We start from the raw sequence: 10,318 nt of genomic DNA, 5'->3' as shown, positions 1-10,318 counted from the left end.
TCTTGACAGCAGATGGATTCCCCATGATACCAGCTGTGGAATGCTTTCAGGTGACACTCCCGAATGCCATAAACACAACAGCCACAAGCCTGAAGCCAGAATCCTGACAAGCTAGGTTAACAACATACCCAAACTCTTCACAGCCATAATCCTGACAACATGTTTTCTTTCTAACAGCCACAATGCCGCAGTCAAGCAGAGCTTCTCAAAACAAGAGCTATAGTGCACTGATGATATCGGACAGGCAAGCACAGATATATACATTAACCATTGCCTTGATCTTACCCATGGCCAATAACCAGGCATTTCAACATCTTTATCCGAAGCTTTAATGAGAGTGCGATAAATGAGGAGAATTATAATCTTTCTTCGATTCCCTTGTGTGTGTGTGAGAGAGAGAGAGAGAGAGAGAGAGAGAGAGAGAGAGAGAGAGAGAGAGAGAGCCTTATTTGCCTTATTTTATGTTTGGGTTCCCCCAGGTCCCTCAGTGTGAGGCTCCTTGTATATCCACCAGAGAGTTGCTAATGCATCTTCCGGTGTATTTTGCATCTTCCAGTCTTGGATGGTCTAGGATGCATCTTAGCTATTTATCGAGCTTATTCTTAAACCCATCTACGCTCACTCCTGATATGTTTCTTAGATGAGGTGGCAGCGCATTAAATAGTCGCTGCATTATCGATGCTGGTGCGTAATGGATTAATGTCCTGTGCGCCTTCCTTAGTTTTCCTGGTATATTTTTTGGCACTATTAATCTACCTCGGCTTGCTCTTTCTGATATTTTTAGCTCCATGAGGTTTTCAGTAATTCCTTCTATTTGCTTCCATGCTTGTATTATCATGAAGCGTTCTCTTCTCTTTTCTAGACTGTATAGTTTTAAAAACTGCAGTCTTTCCCAGTAGACAAGGTCCTTAACTTCTTCTATTCTAGCAGTACAGGACCTTTGTACACTCTCTATTTGTGCAATATCCTTTTTGGTAGTGTGGGTACTATATCACATTGCTGTACTCGAGTGTACTACATACATAAGTTTTGTAAAGCATAATCATGTGTTCAGCTTTTCTTGTTTTAAAGTGTCTGAATAACATTCTCACTTTTGCTTTACATTTAGCCAACAGTGTTGCTAGTTGGTCATTGCATAACATATTCCTATTTAACATTACACCAAGGTCTTTAATTGCTTCCTTGTTTGTGAATGTCTTGTTATTAGGTCCCTTGTATGCATATACCATTCCTTCTCTGTTGCCATAATTTATTGACTCGAAATTATCGGAGTTAAATACCATCCTATTTATCTCTGCCCATTCATAAATTTTGTTTAGATCTCTTTGTAGTGAGTTCCTATCTTCATTACAAGTAATTTCTCACTACAGAGTTTTTAACATCACCGTCTATGTCTGAGATCATAATAACAAACAGCAGTGCAGCTAATACCGTACCTTGTGGCACGCTAGATATTACCTGAGCTTCATCTGATTTCTCGTCATTTGCAACCACAATCTGTTTTCTGTTTTGCAGGAATTCTTTTATCCATTTTCCTATCTTTCCCACAATATTATGCTTTCTCATGCTTTTCTCCAATATGTTATGGTCTACCTTGTCAAAGGCTTTTGCAAAATCTAGATAGATCACATCTGTGTCTTTTTCATTTATCATATTTTTGTATATGTTTTCATAGTGTGCTATCAGTTGGGTTTGTGTGCTTTTTCCGGGCACAAAATCGTGTTGACCTATATTAAACAAATAATTTTTAACCAAATGATTCATTATTTTCTTTTCAATTACTCTCTCATACACTTTCATAATATGTGATGTTAGACTAACTGGTCTATAATTGCTTGCCTCTAGTCTTGATCCACTTTTGAAAATAGGGGTTATATAAGCTAATTTATGTTTAACATATATCTCGCTCATATTTACATTTTGTCTTACCAGTATTGCAGGCGGCTTTGCGATAGTGTGTGCAGTTTTTTTTTTTTTTTTTTAACAAAATCGCTGGAACTCCATCTGGTCCAGCTGCCAATCCATTTCTAATTTCGCTTATAGCCTCGACAATATCTATATCCGTTAGATATTCAACATTTTCTTCTCTCATTTCTGTTTCATTATTCTCATTCGCAATTCTTGGTGTGAACTTACTCTTATATTTTTTTGCTAATATGTTGCATATTTCCTTTTTTGATTCGTTAACCGTCCTTCAATTCTTAGAGGGCCCATTTCTAATTTCCCTTTATTCATTTTTTTTTGCATAGGAGTAAAGTACTTTGGGGTTCTTTTTTTATATTTTGAAGTGTCCTTTCTTCTAAGCCCATTTTTTCATTTTCTTTCGATTGTATAATCTTTTGTCTTGCATTTTCTATCTTACATTTTATTTCCATCATTTTCCACACATTTTTTTCTTTTGCAAGAATTTTCTTCAACTTTCTAATTTTCTGAAATAAGATCCTTCTGTCTCTTGGTATGCATGTCTTTTGTTTATTGTTTTTTTTTCGGTACATATTTTTCAACAATTTTCTCCAGTATTTTGTACAGTATGTCCGTATTTACCTGTACTGTATATTATCACTTACAAATACATTTTTCCATTCTTTGTTCATTTCTTCATTTATTTCTGACCATGTTATATTTTGACTATAAAAATTATATTTTCCATATCCTTCGCAACGTTTCCTGGTTTAATTAATTCTGCGATCACTTGCTTTGGAATGGACTATTAATTCTATGACATTGTGGTCTGAAATTCCCGTGTTATACACTATTATTTATTTAACATAATTCACCTCATTCACAAATACTAGATCTAGGACATTTTCCTTTCTTGTTGGAATGTGGTTTATTTGTTGCATATTATGTTCTAATACCATATCTTGAAACTTTTCAAACTGCCTCTTATCTTATGCGCTACTATTACTCTCTTTTTTATATGTATATATACAACCACTTTCTTCTATCCGTTCTTTCCAATCCATGAAAGGAAAGTTAAAATCTCAGGATAGGAGTATATTCCAGTCTTTATGGTTTCTACATATATCATCTATTTTTTTCTATTATTATGTCAAACTCTTGTGCAACTGAAAATGCTAGAGCGGTGACTTTGTTGAATATTTATGGCACTGTAACTTGCAATAAATTATAAAAACTGAGTGCAGATACTTTTGGAGAGAGAGAGAGAGAGAGGAGAGAGAGAGAGAGAGAGAGAGAGAGAGAGAGAGAGAGAGAGAGAGAGAGAGAGAGAGAGAGAGATTTCTATATATAAGTATATTCATTTACACACATATGTATATATAGTATACTTATCATTTTCTTCCCCACCGTTATCCCTACATTAAGGGTTGGTTGCCTGATGCACCCTCTCCAAAGCCTTTTATCAAAGACATCCTCTTTCACCAAACCCCTTCTCTCCATATCATCCTCCACTTCCTCTCGCCTTCTAATTTGCTACATCCCTCTTGATCTTCTACCCTTTACAGATTCCTCTGATACCCTCCTCACTCCCTCCCCACCATTAATCCTGAGCACTTGCCCATGCCATCTCAGTCATGACACTCTTATCATCTCTATGATCTTTACTTCTCCTGCCCTTCTTATTTCATCACTTTTGTGACGGAGCCGAGAGAAAGGTTATGACTCAAAGGCAGGATACAATCAATTGAGTTACTTTATTAAAGAACACTCTCCTTTATAAACAAAACCTCAAGGCAACAGGAAAATACATGTTCGAGAAAATAACAATGTTACATAGGCTACACGCAGACATGTCTATTCTGGTTCTTTTTAGTGCTAGGGAAGAGCGCAGATACAAGCATAATATATACAAAATAATTTATGTACGATCGTGTGACACACGGTTGGTAAATGGCTTCCCCCCTAAAAATGACATACTGTACATGTTAAATAGGGTGCCCTGCTCTAGAGAGGCGAACTGTAGGCGGGTCATCTGGCAGTAGATAAGCAGGTTTTAGACGATCAATGGAGACCCAGTCTTCTTTGCCACGAATGTTTAGTAGGAATGCTTTCGGACTGCGTCGGATCACAAGGAAAGGGCCCGTGTGAGGGGGCGTTAGCGGTGGCTTAGTAGTGTCGTTGCGCAGGAAGACGTGCGTTGCAGAATGCAAGTCTGTTGGTATGTGATGCTTTGCTGGGGGCTTGTAAGTCTGGCGGCATGGAGTAAATCATCCCACGACGTGATGTATGCGCTGGAGATCGTCGGAGGAGGTTGTAGAAGGAAAAAATTCGGCCGGGACGAACAACGGGTCGCCATACACCATTTCAGCTGCCGAGACGTCGAGGGCATCTTTAGGAGTGGTCCTTAGTCCCAGGAGGACCCAGGGAAGCTGAGTATACCAGTTTGAATCCTTGCAGTAGGACATCAAAGCTGCTTTGAGGGTGCGATGAAAATGTTCAACCATTCCATCGGCAGCGGGGTTGTAGGCCGTTGTCTGATGTCGGGTGATGCCCAGGAGATTTGCTAATGATGACCACAGTTGAGAGGTGAAAGTGGTTCCTCTGTCAGAAGTAATATGCTCAGGGATACCAAATCTTGCAATCCATCCAGAGAGTAAGGCAGATGTACATGAGGCGGACGTTGCAGTTTCCATGGGAATGGCTTCAGGCCAACGGGTGGAGCGGTCGATGACGGTAAACAGGTAACGATGTCCTTGTGATGTAGGTAGGGGGCCTACAACGTCGACGTGAATGTGTGCGAAACGACGCTGAGGTTGAGGAAAGGTGCCCACTCCTGAATCCGTGTGCCGATGTACTTTGGAAGTTTGGCAAGAAGTACAGGCGCGTACCCAATCCTTAGCATCCTTAGAAATGCCGTGCCAAATGAACTTTGCCTTAAGCAGCTGTGCAGTAAAACGGCACGAGGGATGTGAAAGGCCGTGAATGAAATCAAACACCTGTTGGCGCATGGGAGCAGGAATCCAAGGTCGTGGTCTGCCAGTACTGACGTCACAGAGGAGGGTGGTGTTGGAGTCGTCGAGGGGGAAGTCTTCCCAACGGAGGGATGTGCAGGATGTCCTACATGCTTGATATTCTGGATCCTGTCGTTGGGCTTCAGCCAGGGCGTTGTAATCCAATCCCAGTTGAACGGCAGCCAACGTGTTTCTTGACAGGGCATCGGCAACGGGATTCATTTTCCCAGGCACGTATTGAAGGGTGCAATTGTATTCAGCTACGGCGGAGAGATGTCAGCGTTGCCAGGCGGACCAGGCATCAGACTGTCGAGTAAAGGCATGCACCAGAGGCATGTGGTCTCTGCGAATGACGAAGGGCGTACCTTCTAAGAAATGACGAAAGTGACGGACAGCCAAGTGCACCGCCAGCAATTCTTGATCGAAGGTAGAATAGCAACGATTCTGCGGGGCGAGTCGTTGACCACCTGCTCTTGCTCGAGTACTGCACCAATAGCGACGTTGCTGGCATCGGTGGAGAGAAGGAGAGGGGCATGTGGGATAGGAAAACTGAGAGCTGCAGCAGAAGGCTGCTTCTTGAAGGGGACCCTACTTCAGGTCCTTTGGCTTGCCCTTGAGGGAGGCGTAGAGGGGAGCAAGATTGGCGGCAATGGCTGGCAGAAAACGGTGATAATAGTTGATCATGCCCAAGAACTCCTGCAGAGCTTTGACGGTCGAGGGCGCGGGGAAGTTCTGAACGGCTGCTATCCTCTCAGGGAGGGGATGGACTCCTTCATGAGTGATGCGTTGCCCTAAGAACGACACTTCGTTGGCGCCAAAGGTACACTTGTCGTACCAGACTACAAGGCCGTTTTGTTGCAGGCGGTCGAGCATGATGCGCAGGTGACGGAGGTGTTCCTCTTTTGAGGAGGAGAACACAAGTATGTCGTCCACATAACATACACAGAAAGGGAGGTCCCCTAAGATGCCATCTATGAGACGTTGAAACGTGGCCCCAGCATTACGAAGGCCAAAACAGGAGTAATTGAAGGTGTATGTACCAAACGGAGCGGTGATGGCAGTCTTGGGGATGTCTTCTGGGTTCATAGGCACCTGATAATTCCCCTTTAGGAGATCGAGCGTAGAGAAAACCTTTGCTTTGTGCAGGTAGGAGGTCACGTCGGCAATATTCGGGAAGGGGTAGTGATCTGGTTCTGTTTGCATGTTCAGGCGCCTGTAATCCCTGCACGGACGGAGGGAGCCGTCTTTCTTCAGAACGATGTGTAAGGGTGACGACCATGGGCTGGAGTCCTTTTGGCAAAGGCCCATTTCCTCCATTTCGGCGAACGTCTGTTTGGTGGCTGCCAACCGTTCCGGTGCCAGACGTCTGAATTTTGCGAAGACTGGGGGTCCCGTCGTCTTGATATGGTGATAAATACCGTGCTTGGCAAGAACCGTGGGCGTTTGGCGAAGTTCTGGACGGAAAAACTTCCGGGTACGACGTGAGGAGGTGTGCGTAGTCATCCGTGGGTGCGCTGATGTGGAGAGCAAGGTTAGAGTGGGCGGGTTAAAGAGGTGTCGACAAGTACGAGTCTGCGTTGACCAATCGTCGGTGGGTGACATCGACCAGAAGGTGGAAATGAGAGAGGGAACTTCCAATTGAATTTACCATTTCCGAAGGATAATGTGAGGTTCTCGTAACCGTAGGTGGGTATCGCAGATCCGTTGGCAGCTACCAAGCGGACGTCGGCAGATGTAGACAGACTACGTCGTGTCTTGAAGAGTTTCCTTGGCAAAAGAGAACGACAAGCACCCGTGTCTACCAAAAATCTCACGCCCGTTCCTGCATCATGCAAAACAGGGGTAGCCAACCTACGGCGCATGCGCCAACAGTGGCGCATTGTATGATCATATATTTCAATTAGTACTTTCAAGAATAACTAGCGAATAGTATCAATGCAAATTCAAAGAGTCAATGAAGTAAGTACAGTTTAATTTGTATTCATGTCAATCCTTGCCTTTACTTATATATATATATATATATATATATATATATATATATATATATATATATATATATATATATATATATATATATATATATATATATATATATATATATATATTTATATAAATATATGTTCATATATATTTATATTTGTATGTATATATTATATATATATATATATATATATATATATATATATATATATATATATATATATATATATATATATATATATATATATATATATATATATATATATATATATATATATATATCAAATGACTACATGTATAACCGCCAAAAATGTCCTAATCACCATACGTAAAGGATTGAAAGGGGTTTAAATTGTGTGTGTGGCGCATCGGAATTAGAAGTGAAAAAAATTGGTGCAAGGGAAATAAAAGGTTGGCCATCCCTGATGTAAAAAGAAAAGATTAGAAACACGGGAGGCCACCGCCACGAGCGATGGCCTACTTACACGTTTTTTGGCCACTGACAACCCTCGGCACATTTCTTCGGGGTTGCCTCAAATCTGAACTGGTAGTAGCAAAACTGCGGCGGAGGGGAGGCAGTAAGTGGCTGTAGAAGTCGTTTGTTGGGGCGCGAGCGATTGGTGGGTGGTGGGTGGCTTTGTCGCCGCTTCGGCACGTCACGGGGTAGGCGTGTATGTCCTATGGCATTCATGTCAGTTCGGTTGACGTTGAATAGACATCCTCTTTGTCAAGGGTGGAGGCGTTGATGGAGGTCTTGAAGTGGCTGTCCATAAGGGCGTCGGCTTTGGTCATCAAGTCCTTTATGGGTAAACTATCGACATCGGGTATGGCAGCGCGTATAGGTCCGGGTAAACGGCGTATTCAAAGGGCACGAAGTAGGTTCACCTCACGAGGAGAGCCGTCTGCGGCAGGTTGAAGGCGAGCGATACTGGTCATTTCCCTGAGGGCAAGCGAAGCCCTTTGGTCCCCCAACGGTTGTTGAGAGAGCTGAAAAAGCTTTGCTATACGGGCGGCTGGCGACGGCGAGTACTGCTGCAGAAGGTATGTTTTGAGGGCGTCATGGTGTCTATTTGTTCACAAAGCCAGTCGGATATTTCTGGGAAGGTGTCCTCGGGTATCGCCGCGAGAACATAATCTGCTTTGGTGGTTGAGCGAGTCACGCCGTTGATGCGAAACTGGACTTCTGCACGCTGAAACCAAGCAAACGCCTCTCCGCTGGCGAACGGTGAAAGTTTCAATGGAACAGCCGCAGCGCCAACTTCTGTAGAGTCCGTCATAGTACCAACGATGGAGGGGCGAGGGGGGTCGGGTGGAAGGCGGTGGGTGCGAGTCGACTTCCGGGGTCACCAATGTGACGGAGACGAGAGAAAGGTTATGACTCAAAAGCAGGATACAATCAACTGAGTTACTTTATTAAAGAACATTCTCCTTTATATACAAAACCTTAAGGCAACAGGAAAATACATGTTCAAGAAAATGACAATGTTACATAGGCGACACGCAGACATGTCTATTCTGATTCTTCTTAGTGCGAGGGAAGAGCGCAGATACAAGCATAATATATACAAAATAATTTATGTACGATCGTGTGACACACGGTTTGTACACTTTCCAATCATTCAAGCAGCGATATTCCCATAATCCACCTCAGCATTCTCATCTCTGTCCTCTTAAGTTTTGCTTCCTCTTTTCAACTTAAAGCCCAAGTTTCTGATCCATACATTAACACTCTTCTTATCATTGTGCTATAGATCTTTATATTTAGCTTTTATTGCCATTTTACTATCACATATTACACTTTCTACCTCCCTCCACTTTCCTCATGCTGCTCTTATCCTATTCTCAACTTCAGCCTCATATGCTCCCTCATGATTTATAGTATATCCTAAATATCTAAATTGTTCTACCTGTTTAATAACTTCTCTACTTTCATGTATGGCTGTTCAGTATCTACCTTCCTTACTGTTCATCATAGCTTCAGTCTTATTCACATTTATCCTCAACCCACCCCTTTCCCGTCTTTTACCACTGTACCGCCCTCCTTTGTAATTCTTCTTCATTTTCAGCAGTAAACAAATCATCTGCACATAGAAACTCCCACAACTCTTAATATGTGATCTCATCAATTATCACTTCTAAGACCAACACAATTAAAAACGTGCTTAATGTTGACTAACTTTTTGGTCTGCTTAAAATGTTTCACCATCGATCAACAGGCGAAGGAAGCGGTGCGTTTGTGGCTTGCTTCTCAACCAAAATTCTTTTTCTGATGGCATCTGAAAGCTTTTGCAACGATGGACCAAGTGCATTGAAAATGCTAGAGTGGTGACTTTTTTGAAAAGTCATATCACTGTAACTTATGTACTTTTTGCAATAAATTATATAAACTGAGTGCAGATACTTTTTTACTTAACCTCACATATATATATATATATATATATATATATATATATATATATATATATATATATATATATATATATATATATACATATATATATATATATATATATATATATATATATATATATGTATATATATATATATATATATATATATATATATATATATATATATATATATATATGTATATATATACATATATATATATATATATATATATATATATATATATATATATATATATATATATATATATATATATATATATATATATATATATGTGTGTGTGTGTGTGTGTGTGTGTATACACATACATATATATGTATATGCATAGGCATATGTATATGTATATGTATAAGTATATATATATATATATATATATATATATATATATATATATATATATATATATATATATATATATATATATATATATATATATGCATATATATATATTTATATATATGTGTGTATATATATGTAAATATATACATATATATATATATATATATATATATATATATATATACAGACACACATATATCTACATATATATATATATATATATATATATATATATATATATATATATATATATATATATATATATATATATATATACATATATACATATGTATATACATATACATATATTCAAGTAAGCCATATATTTTGTATACATTAATATCTAGATTCTCTTACCGACCTCGGGATCAGAGCCCCAGACGAAATCACTCAAATACAATAGCTTCTGACCGGCTGGGAATCTAACCCTGGTCTACGAAACTTGTATCAACAGTGACATACCACGTGGTCACGTGGTATGTCACTGTTGATACAAGTTTCGTGGACCAGGATTCGATTCCTAGCCGGTCAGAAGCTATTGTCTATGAGCGATTTCGCCTTGGGCTCTGATCCCGAGGTCGGTAAGAGAATCTAGATATTAAAGTATCCAAAATATATGGCTTATTTGAATATGAAAAACACGTATAAATGGACAAACTTTATCATATGTATATATA

The 10,318-nt window shown here is 40.0% G+C and overlaps 1 protein-coding gene across 1 annotated transcript in view; it reads right to left on the bottom strand.

Annotated features, from left to right (window-relative positions):
* Positions 1–10,318, bottom strand: part of LOC137615269 (reelin-like) — a 198,286-nt gene that overhangs the window by 39,551 nt on the left and 148,417 nt on the right. The window lies entirely within an intron of this gene.

Source organism: Palaemon carinicauda, chromosome 21 (assembly GCF_036898095.1).
Source record: "Palaemon carinicauda isolate YSFRI2023 chromosome 21, ASM3689809v2, whole genome shotgun sequence".
Taxonomy (NCBI): Eukaryota; Metazoa; Arthropoda; class Malacostraca; order Decapoda; family Palaemonidae; genus Palaemon; species Palaemon carinicauda.
This window is presented reverse-complemented; position numbering and strand designations above follow the sequence as displayed.